Genomic DNA, 11,993 nt, shown 5'->3' with positions numbered 1-11,993 from the left:
GTAGGGCAGCAAATTAACCCCTGCTCCTAGATCCAGTAGTGCCCTTTCAAAAAGATGGTCTCCTATCCTGCAATGAATGGTAAAACTACCTAGATCTGTCAGCTTCGGTGGTAATTTTCTTAACAAAACTGCACTTACCTCCTCTGTTAAGGCCACTGTCTCATGCCACTAAAACTTCCTTGTATTAGTGCAACAATCCTTTAAAAATTTAGCATATGAGCGAATCTGTTTAATTACATCTAATAAAGGAATATTAATCTCCACTTTCCTCAAGGTTTCAAAAATATCCGTGAGTTGTTTTTCTTTCTTTGGCTTTACTAACCTTTGAGGGAAGGGTGGTGCATTCACCTTCTCCATTTTACTTACCTTGGATGTTGAGGCTTCATCTGGAGATGCTTGAGTTGTCTCTTCAATTCCTATGACCTTGCCATTTCTGAGAATTGTGACTACTTTCAATTGCTGGTGACCCCCTAGATTGGGTATTGTTTGGGATGGAAATTCACCCTGCTTCCTTTCACTCAACTCCTTTGCCATTTGCCCCATTTGTACTTTCAGTCTTTGGATAGCTTGCTCGGTCCTTTGAATGGACTGGTCATGCTTGGCATTGGTTTGTTGTTGCGCAATCACAAATTGATGTACAATACTCTCTAGGTCATTCTTCTTTGGCTCTTGAACTAGTAGGACTGCTTGTTGGGGACTCCTCTGTTGTCCTTGAGGGTTTAGAGCATTCTGATTGTTACTCCATGAGAAATTGGGGTGATTGCGCCACCCTGGATTGTAGGTGTTGGAGTATGGATTGTTCTTGAGGGGGTAGTTGTTTTGTCCCATATAATTCGCCTCTTCTTGATCTGCAAATGGAGATAAAGGACACGTCTCAGTAGTGTGATCAAAATGAGAACATATGGAAAATACCTGGATTTGTGTGTTTTATTGAATACATGAGATGTTCTGAGTAGTCATGGCTTTGACAATCATATCCAGCTTTCTTTCCACTGCAGCCATCTGATTTGGAGATCCACCATTGAGGTTCACTTCATACATGCCTTTACTTTTTACTCCTCGCCTTCCTTTAGAGTAGAATTGTTGGGAATGCTCACTTAGTGTTTCGAAGAGCTCCATGGCATCCTCACTACTCTTTCCCATAAGTGCACCTCCACAAGCTGAATCAACCATACCTTTGTTAGTGTCATCTAAGCCTTCATAAAAAATTTGTACCTGATCATCTTGAGGGATGTTGTGATGTGGGCACTTTAGAAGCAATGCATTGAAGTGGTCCCATGCCTCAAAGAAAAGATCTCCATCTCTTTGTTGGAACATTTGAAGTTCCCTTTTAAGCTGTCTTGTCTTTTGAGCTAGGAAAAACTTCTTCAGGAACTTGGTGGCTAATTCCTCCCAAGTATGGATGGAATCTGCAAACAAAGAATTATACCACAGTTTAGCATTATCTTTCAAAGAGAAAGGAAAGAGGACTAACCTGAGTCTTTCTAGAGTTAGGCCTTGGATGTTCTACAGCTTGCATAGATCAAAGAACTCCTTAAGATGCAAGTTAGGATCGTCAGTAGCTATGCCCCCAAAGTGAGTCAATGCATTGAGTATCTGAGGAGAAATATAATAATTGCCTTCCACCTCCGGTTGATATGCTATGCATGTGGCTGATTGAGGTTCGTTGGGATGAAAGCCAGTTTTATCGGTCTTCGCACCGGTGGTGGATTTGCCTCTAGTGGTCTTGGCAATGTTGGTGGGTTCTCTTGCAAATCTTCCATTGTTTCCTCAACTTCTTCATCTTCTTCTTTGTGTCTAGGACATTGTCGAATTGTTCGCTCAATTTCGGGATTAAGTGGAAGGATGGTTGAATCTTGAGATCGACGACCTTGCATAAGTTGAATTGCCTCTGTAGTTAGCTTCAATGCTGCTTGTCTGGATGCTCCCTGGAACAGCGCTTGATTGCAGGTTAGTGCGCTCGATCGCACTCGGCTGCCGCTCGATCTCAGTAACAGAATGCTGGTGCTGCAAAACTAGAACAAAACAGAAAATAGGAAAATTAAGAAAAACAGACAATATTTTTTATTTTTCATAAAAACAAAATTAAAAATTAAAAATTAAAATAACACAACTAAAGGAAAATAATTCTAAACAAAATTTGCCACAATCCCTAGCAACGACGCCAAAAACTTGTTGTGCAAATATGTACCTAAATTAATAGGGAAATAATTGTACGTTTTACCTGCAAGTGCACAAGGTCAACATAGTAGTATATGATGCAAGTACGGGATCATTCCCACGAGGATTCCTAAATTTTGCTTAAAATAAATTCCTTAAGTAAAACAAAACAAAGATTGATTTTGATTTGATAATAAGAAAAAGGCAGGGCTTTGATATCCACCACTAATTATATTTAGATAATATAACAATATGTCAGTGCTTTGATCATGTTATTCATATCTAATGTCTGTCAACCTAAGGGCCTGGGTGTATACTCCTTAAGCTATAGATTTCCCTAAGCAACGAGTTAGGCATGGGTGTATACTCTAACTCTTTTCTTTCTTAAAGGATTTAGCATGAATGTATACTAAATTTTCCTTTAAGAAAGCATGATTCTATGGAAATCGACAAACACATGAGGCCTAGGGCATGGGTGTATACTGCCGGTTCTCCATGTTGATTAACCTAAGAACCTGGTGTGGATTTCTTTTGTTACTTTTATTAAACCCAGGACTCGGTCATACAAATTGATTTAACTAACTAGTCCATACCACATGCATATGTTGATGAGGCAAACACATATGAGGAATTCATGAAAGCAGAAATTAATCAAGTTAAATATCATAACATGATCATCACAAAGGCGCCAATATTGAATATTAACTAAACATAACTAGGGCTTCAATCTAGCCCTACTAAGTAAATTAGTTACACATGAGTTTGATGTTAAACATCTTCATAAAATAAAATAGAAAGGAAAAGAATAAACCCGAATCTTGAACTTGAAGAGCTCCAATTCTTCTCCTTGGAAATTGTGTGTCTATTCTAGAGGTTCAAGGGTCTATTTATAAGCCTTAGGAATACTCTAGAAACCCTAAAAATCGTAGGGTTTGAGCCCTAGTTTGCACAAAGTTACAAAACCCTAGAAATTACACTTTCCATATCAAGCCTAGCGGCTAGCTTGCTCCTGACGCACGGATGCGCTCGATCGCAAGACTGCGATTGATCCTCTTGTGCTTGGCACTCGATCGTAGGTACCTTGTGCGCGTGGTCTACGCTTTTAGTGCACTCGATCTCAGCTCCCTTGCGATCAATGGCACTACCAGAGCCTCCAATTTTCTTCAAAATCCCTCTTTAAGCCCCAAACTTCTGAGATTGCTTCCTTTTCTTCCAAGGACCTACAAAAATAAAGAAAACACATAAAAGAACTAAAATGGCATAAATTAACCAAAACTAATGGATTAACAAATGTAAGTTAAGGGCTAAAATATGAATATTTTGGCATTGAACACCAATGAAAGTAACACAATTTTAAATTCCTTAATTAGGTGATCATGTTTATCATATTAAGCCCATCAATGAATTTCAAACCATAACAGGAAAATTAATTGCATGCTCAGAAACAACATGTATACCCACACCCCCCAAACTTAAAATACACAATGTCCTTAGTGTGTGGATAAAGACAATAAAGCAATGCCAGGGAGAGGAGTACCTGACCTGTCTCTGCGGCGCGCGGAAGAAGATGCCCCTGAAGCAGGTGGCAGCCATGTTATAATGGATTGCAATAGTGCTTGTTGTGCCTCAAATCTTTCATCTGCTAGGTGCTTGTCCTTTGTCCTCTGGGTAGAAAGCTCAAATCAGAGCTCCACCAACTCTTTATGCAGAGACTGACAGTGTGACATGCTCATGGTGAAGGTCTCTGCTGCTCCCTCACTCTCCGCTATCTCAGCTATAGGTGGATCATTGTTCATAAGTCCATCAGCATCCTTGACTACCTCAGCTGCTGCTGCGAGCACCCGACGTCGTGTCAGCATGTGAGAATAACTTTTGTTCCACTAGATCAGGCCAAACTGAGGGTGGGCAAAGATAAGCCCATCCTTGGGTGTACCCTGAATGCCCCTAGTCTGAAGGAGATGGGTGATGAGAAATGGGAAAGGAAGTCCCCATGATGATGAACCCTGAGTCCTGCGCACAATTGCCCCATCCCAGAACTTGTGCATTTGGTCCCAAATGAGCTGAGGAATGGAATACCTCTTTGAAAAGCATACAAAGCAGTGAGGAAGGGGCCACGCTGCTGAATTTTGTGTCCAAATGGACACACATTCCACTGCAAAATGAAGTCCACGAGCCATAGTTTAAAAGGCATAAGAACCTTGCTAGTGCAGTTGCGGAGATCATTGGTGTAACGGCCATGGCAGATGTCATCCATAATGTGTTGAAGTGTAAGCTCTAGAGGTAGGTTTGAGTACCGAGGGGTGCCATCCCTAGTCAAGATATCCGATGGGCATTCATGGGAGCATTGAAGAGTAGCAGCAATGGTGGTGGTGGTCAGCTCAATGTCTATGCCAGCCACAGATGAAGACAGGATGCCCAGCCGATTACAGTCAATTGAATTTGGATTCCTTTTGTGAATTGGGCAATGAATGGATACATGGGATGATTTTGATTAATTCTTTGAAGCGTAGTAAAACATACATTTGATTTAAATTGTGAGAACTTCGTATAAATATTGATGGATATGGAGTATGTTTTTGTGATTCAGTGAGTGTGGATTCCCAAACCTTAGTCATTATCTTTTGTTTTATTTAGTTTATGTTTATCTTTTAATTTTTAAAAACAAAATTCAAAACCCTTTTGGAACTAGGTTAGGATTTAATTAGTTTAGATTTAAATTTTTCTTTCAAAAATACAATTCTCTGTGGGTTCGACCTCGCACTTGCAATCCATTAAATTAAATTGATTCGTGCACTTGTGAATTAAATAAATTTGCACAACACATAGTGGTCTATTTATAAGCTTTAGGAAGACCTTAGAAACCCTAGGGATTTTGATTTTCTTCCAACGCACGAGTGCGCTTGATCGCACACGTACAATCGATCTTTGTTGTTGGGTGCTCGAGCCTAGGTGTAGTGCGCTCGAGCGTTGAACCCGAATACTTGCACTTGGTCCAAAAGTTCTAGCTTTCCCAATTTTGTCCTTTAAGCCTGATACTTCCAGACTTGCTTCGTTTTCTCCAATAACCTAGAAAAACACATAAAACATAAAAAGGAAATAAAATAGCACAAAATAACAAGACTAAGAAATTAACAAAATGTAAATTAAGGGTTAAAATATGTATATTTTGGCACTTATCAAGTTCGTAAGTGTTTACTTACCTCGTACGCTCGCTTGAATTCTCTGACATTGCAAAATCCTGCTATAACGGAATATAACACGTCGTTACGCGCCGAACAAGAGGACGCTTATGAGTAGGATACTAGCTTAACCTAATGTAAAGGGTTCCAAGGGCCTAAGTTTCACAAATGGGGCTAAGGCGGATGTTTGACCTCCTAACCGTACATCCATGCTCGAGAGCGTACGTCCAGTCAGTGGGTAGGCATTTCAGCCGAAAGCTCCTAACGGGGGTTTTAAGGTCTCTATAAATTCTATAGGCTATCATAACTCCTTCTAGGCTATAAAATAGACACATGCAACGTAATGGAAAACACATTGATCATGCAAAACAAGGAATAGAGGAGATTTAAACTCTTTTGAAAACGTTTCTTGGTTTTGTACGGAAATGAATGCAGGAGCTTAACACAGTGCCTTTGAAACTCATAACATAGCAAGAACAACATTAAAAATATAGAAATGGGCAGGGGTTACCTTGGGAAAAAATGACAAGAACACAAGCTCTCCTCCTTTCTCTCTCAAAACTCACAAATCACTCATATAGGGTCGTTATAGAGAGCATGGGGACGGAAAATGAGTTCAAGGGACGAAGATGGGGTTGGTATTTATAGAGGATAAAAGCTGAAAGTGCTCACCAACTATTCTGAAAAGTAGCGGACGTCCAGTACTATAGAGGTGTATGTCCGGTACTATTACACATTGGGTAAAAGGGTTCAACGTACGTTCTGGGTATTATCTAGGGGTTAACCCAAAAGTAACGTATGTCCAATGGTCCCCTAGCATATGTCCGGTACTAGAGACAATAGTGTACGGTTGATGGTCCCTACGGGTACGACGGGTGCTAGAGACAAGAGCGTACGTTCAGTGGTCGCCACATGTACGTCGGGTGGTCCCCACACGTACGTCCGGTGCTAAAGACAAGAGCGTATATCCGGTTTCCTGGGTATACGTACAATCAGAAATGGTAGGTTTGGGTTTTACTTCAAGGCTTTATAGTTAAGTGTGAGGGCTTTTGGGTTATGCTGAGATAGCTAAGGGTTTTCTGTTTATGGCTCATTTAGATGGCTATTTGTTGAGTAAGGATTTAAAACTCTTAAAACGAATTAAAAAGTCGGGGTATTACACTATCCCCTCCTTATAAGAATTTTGTCCTTGAAATTCGGTTTTAGTAATAAACAAGATCCTCCTGGTGGAGAGGGTTTTAAAACCTTTAAAAGTTAGGATAGAAGAAAACGGTTGAAAGAAACATATGGTTTTGAAAAGATAGGTAAGGTTTAAGCATGCGTAATTAAATCCAAGCAAAGAAAGAAAAGAAAAGAAACAGTCGCATACATACAAAATTGCCATCACCAAGCAACACATGCACAAACAACTAACCAAGCAAAAGTCTATAGAAATCGTCCTACGAGGTCATCCACGATCTGCTGATCTTCGACCCGAAGCGCCTTGCGTACAAGGGCTCCCTCTTCCAAGGTTGATGCTTGGGCTCCGAATGCCATAATCTCTCACGTCGAGCAAGGGTTTCATGAAAGTGACTGTGAATCTGTGAGAATGATCCTGGAATGTCGTTGATATTTCCCCTAGCTCCAAGGTGAGACTTCCTACGGATTGCTGAAATCAACTGAGCGTGCTGTAGATGCGCTTGAGATCAAAGTCACTTACTGGTGTGGTTGAAAAGGCTCTATTAGCTGCGCGTCCTTCCTAGTGCAGCTCTCGGTGTTTGTGGTGCTTGTAATCGATGGTACTCCTAGTAAGAAGGGAGTAAAGGCAGAGAACCCTATCCTATGTGACAATGGTGAGATTCTTGACTGGAAGAACTCGGCTGCTATAGAGAGCATTGTGTCTGTGCTCCGCTTTGGCGACTGATAAGTGCTAAAATATTCATATTTTCAGTCCTTAACTTGCATGTTTTAATCCTTTGGTTTTGGTTAAATAGGCCTTTTTAATTCCTTTTTGTGTTTTTCATACTTTTATAGGCTTTTGGAAGAAAATGAAGTAAAACTAGGTGATTTGGGCTCAAAAAAAAGATGGAGAAAATTGGAGCTCCTTGACACTGCGATCAATCGCAGGGTACCTGCGATCGAGCGCAGTACCTGAGAGGACACAGCACAAAGCAGGCCAGGAGAGATCGAGCGCATGCCAAAAGAAGGATCGATCGCAGACCTGCGATCGAGCGCACACGGGCTACGATCGATCGCACCCGTGTGCAGGAGACACATCAAGTGGCGGCCAAAGTGTCACTCTTTCCATATTAGGGTTTTCCAACTCCCAATTGTAATAGGTCTCAAAACCCTATGAAATCCCTAGGTTTACTACTTTGTCTAGGACTTCTAAAACCTATAAATAGACCCTTAAGCCTCTAGAATTGGGAGGCTTGAGAAGGAGAAGAAGAGGAGCTCTTGAAGTTCAAGTCTCGCGTTTATTCTTTTCTTTTCTTTTCTTTTCTTTTATGAAGATGTTTAACATCAACTCTATGTGTAGCTAATTTACTTAGTAGGGCTAGATTGAAGCCCTAGTTATGTTTAATTAATATTTCAATATTGGCGCCTTTATGATGATCTTGTTGTGCTATTTAACTTGATTAATACATGCTTGCATGAATTCCTCAACATATGCATGTGGTTTAGTTAGATAAATTTGGATGACTGAGTCCTGGGTTTAACATAAGTAACAAAAGAATCCACACCGCGATTCTTGGGTTAATCAACATGGGGAACCGGGAGTATACACCCATGCCCTAGGCTTCGTGTGTTTGTCGATTTCCGTAGAACATATGCTTTTCTAAAGAACAACTTAGTATATACCATGCTAAATCCTTTAGGAAAGAAAAGAGTTAAAGTATACACCCTTGCCCTTAGGTTGACAAACATTAGATATGCATAACATGATCAAAGCATTGGCATATTGTTATATTAGTTGAATATAATTAGTGGTGGATATCAAGGCCCTACCTTTTTTCTATTATCAACTCCATCACTATTTTACTTAAGGAATTTATTTTTAAACGGAAATTCAGCAATCCTCGTGGGAATGATCCTGTACTTGCACCCTATACTACTATGTTGACCTTGTGCACTTGCAAGTAAAACGTACAATTATTTACCTATTAATTTAGGTAGATATTTGCACAACAGCGACCCTGAAGCGTGTGCAGTCGTAGAGGTAGTCGTCATTTCTGAGTTGGTTTCCGTGCTAGCCTCGGTGAAAGAGGCACTGCAAGCAGGGTTGGGGATCGAGGATTCGTCGGGGGTGGCCTTCTTCCTCTAGCTCCTCTATCTTGAAGTCGTAGTTAGAGTCAGGATCTTGGGCCTCCTAAAGCTGGGCTCGTGTCCTACGGAATCGAGTTGGGTACGAGGAATATAAAGCTGCCGCACTCGCTCTTGTTCGTGCCAAAAAGCATTACTACCTATTCTAAGTGCAACCTTAACAATAACTCATCGTACTACAAAAGTGGTAGCCTAGTTCTAGAAACTCAAATCCTCCCCCAAGTGTTAGTGAAAATGCAAGGAGGTATCGGGAAACATCGGGATATCTAAAATAAAAACTTAGTGGAGTTGCAAAGGGGTGGATTCGGTTGCACGAGTAATTAGATCATTTCAGATTCTCCAGCCAAATACCTAAGTCTAACTAGGTGAGAGTTGGTGGGTTCTAAATATCGGGGATGACTTTCATCTCAAGATTGTCGAGAGGGGTCTTTAATAACAAGGATGCCCTTAGGGGCGAAAGGTGGGAAATGTGGGTCATCTAGGTGTAGGGGCATTTCTGTCAAGAATACCGAAATTGACAAGATATTTGGTTGCTTCGAGTAATCCAAAATAATGGTGACCTCAAAATGCAAGGGCATCGAGATACTTGATACTTAACATCTTGAACAAATCATGTCAATAGGACTCATTTTTGGCTTAGAGAGACTTCACATGTTTTGAGTTGATCATCACGAGCACATTAGCATAGAGTCTGTGAGGTATGAAATTTGAACTGAATCATGTGTGTCTTGAGGTTTGTTGGATGACTTGTGTGTTAAGTGCTAAAATATTAATATTTTAGCCCTTAAGTTATATTTGTTAATCCCTTAGTTTTGTTAGTTTCTGCCATTTTAGTTCTTTTATGTGCTTTCTATGTTTTTGTAGGCTTTTGGAAGAAAAAGAAGCAATTTTGGAAGCATCAGGCTTAAAGAGCAAATTTGGGAAAAGATGGAGGCTCAAGTAGTGCGATTGATCGCAGTGGAGTTGCGATCGAGCGCATTACAAGCAAGGACCAGACGAGCGCAAGACGTGCACTCATGGGCACAAGATGCAGCTTCGATCGCATTTGCGATCAAGCACCCAACACAGATGATCAATCCCAGTCCTGCGATCGATCGCACATGGGATGCGACCGAGTGCACTCGTGCGTGAGGAGCAAGCCAGCCACAGCCTTTTTATGGAAAGTGTTTCTTTTAGGGTTTTGAAGCCTTGCGCGAACTAGGGCTCAAACCCTACGTTTTTTAGGGTTTCTAGAGTGTTCCTAATGTTGTGCAAATATCCATATAAATTAATAGGCAAATAATTGTACGTTTTACCCGCAAGTGCACAAGATCAACATAGTAGTATATGGTGCAACTACGGGATTGCTAAATTTTGCTTAAAAGAAATTCTGCAAGTAAAACAAGACAAAGATTGATTTTGTGTTGATAATAATAAAAGTTAGGGCTCTGATATCCACCACTAATTATATTTAGATAATATAACAATATGTCAATGCTTTGATCATGTTATGCATACTTAATGTTTGTCAACCTAAGGGTATGGGTATCTACTGCTTAAGCTATTGATTTCCCGAAGCAACGAATTAGGCATGAGTGTCTTCTCTAATTCTTTTCTTTCTTAAAGGATTTAGCATGGGTGTCTACTAAGCTGTTCTTTAAGAAAGCATGAATTTGTGAAAATTGACAAACACATGAGGCCTAGGGCATGGGTGTCTACTCCCGGTTCCCCATGTTGATTAACCCAAGAACCTAGTGTAGATTTCTTTTGTTACTTTTACTAAACCCAGGACTTGGTATCCAAATTGATTTAACTAACTAGTCCATACAACATGCATATGTTGATCAGGCAAACACATATGAGGAATTCATGAAAACAGGAATTAATCAAGTTAAGTATCACAACATGATCATTACAAAGGCGCCAATATTGAATATTAAATAAACATAATTAGGGCTTCAATCTAGCCCTACTAAGTAAATTAGTTACACATGAATTTGATGTTAAACGTCTTCATAAAATAAAATAGAAAGGAAAGAATAAACCCGAAACTTGAACTTGAAGAGCTCCAATTCTTCACCTTGGAAATTGTGTATCTATTCTAAAGGTTTAAGGGTCTATTTATAATCCTTAGGAATACTCTAGAAATCCTAAAAAAACGTAGGGTTTGAGCCCTAGATCTCATAAGCTTCAAAACCCTAAAGGAAATAATTTTCATAACAAGCCTGGCGGCTCTCTTGCTCCTCATGCACGTCGTAGGACTACGATCGATCCTTTGTGCTGGGCACTCAAGAGAGGCTGGCGGCTCTTTTGCTCCTCACGCACGTCGTAGGACTGCGATCGATCCTTTGCATTGGGCGCTCAAGAGAGGCTGGCAGCTCTCTTGCTCCTCACGCACGCCTTACGCTTGCCTTGGTCTTCGCTTGTAGTGTGCTCGATCGCAGCTCCCTTGCGATCGATCGCATTTCCAGAGCCTCCAATTTTCTCCAAAATAACTCTTTAAACCCAAAACTTTTGACATTGGTTCATTTTCTTCCAAAAACCTACAAAAAGAAAGAAAGCACATAAAAGAGCTAAAATGGCAGAATTTAACCAAAACTAAAGGATTAACAAATGTAAGTTGAGGGCTAAAATATGAATATTTTGGCATTTAACACACCCCCAAACTTACATATTGCTAGTCCCTTAGCAATACGAAACTAAAAACAGAAAACAAAAAGATAGATCCATCTTTCATGAGATGTACGATTGGATTTAGCATATACAACAAACCTTTTAAACCCATAGGAATTCCCTAGAGGACAAGTGAAGTCTCGTGAGGGTTTTCCATAAATGTTACCCACAAACATCATGCAAGGGTTCATGTTATCCAAAAATTAAGGTAAACTCAAGATCATGATTTTCATTCATTACCAAGCTTAAAAAGATAAACTCCATCTTCACAATGAATTGGAATCTCAAAGTTTAATTACTTATTAAAGACATGCTAAAGCATCACAAGTTTGAAAACAGTGTAAAGTGAACTAGCACATAAATATGAAGCTTCCAATTACTTCCAATGTGCAATGTCTCAATATCTCAAAGTTCGCTGCAATCCCTATTAGAACAAATGACTATGGCATTTTTTTTTTTTGGTCAGGTTGTGCACTGTTTAGTTCCCTTAAGCTTTCTAATTGACCCATGTAATAAGTGTTAAGTCAATGACTCCCAAACCAGGTGGTTTTAGGGCATTAGGTGTAAAATACCCCTAAGGACTTACTAACTCGAGTCAAAATGGCTACGAAACCAAACTAACCATGACATTAATCAAATCAAAATTTTTCAACTTTTGACGTGAACACTCAATGCTTTGGGGCTAGAGGTTCAGTTACT

Source organism: Corylus avellana, chromosome 5 (genome assembly GCF_965113065.1).
Source record: "Corylus avellana chromosome 5, dhCorAvel1.hap1.2, whole genome shotgun sequence".
NCBI lineage: Eukaryota > Viridiplantae > Streptophyta > Magnoliopsida > Fagales > Betulaceae > Corylus > Corylus avellana.
This window is presented reverse-complemented; position numbering follows the sequence as displayed.